The 220-nt window shown below is 41.4% G+C and overlaps 1 protein-coding gene across 1 annotated transcript in view; it reads right to left on the bottom strand.

Moving 5' to 3' along the window:
• Positions 1-220, bottom strand: part of LOC116851374 (putative nuclease HARBI1) — a 1,744-nt gene that overhangs the window by 408 nt on the left and 1,116 nt on the right. The gene's annotated exons all lie outside the window — the stretch shown is intronic.

Below are 220 nucleotides of genomic sequence, written 5' to 3'. Positions count from 1 at the left end.
AGCACTGGATCAGGGAAGCTGAAGAAGCCTGCATTTTACGATGAAATGAGAGATGTCATTAAGGATTCTGCTAAGGCGATCCCAGTTAATTGTATGAACACAATGTCAAATTTGTCTGATCAGGCCTCACCATCATCAAGAGCAAGTAGTTCTTCAAGAAGTAATGACAATGCATATCCTCAAAAATCCTGCCAAAGCAGCGTTAGGAATTCTGAAGAGC

The sequence above is a fragment of the Odontomachus brunneus genome, unplaced genomic scaffold, assembly GCF_010583005.1.
Source record: "Odontomachus brunneus isolate Ranch 3 - 2012 unplaced genomic scaffold, Obru_v1 Obru_scaffold_173, whole genome shotgun sequence".
NCBI lineage: Eukaryota > Metazoa > Arthropoda > Insecta > Hymenoptera > Formicidae > Odontomachus > Odontomachus brunneus.
The sequence above is the reverse complement of the archived record's forward strand: the minus strand, read 5'-3'. Positions and strand labels throughout refer to the sequence as shown.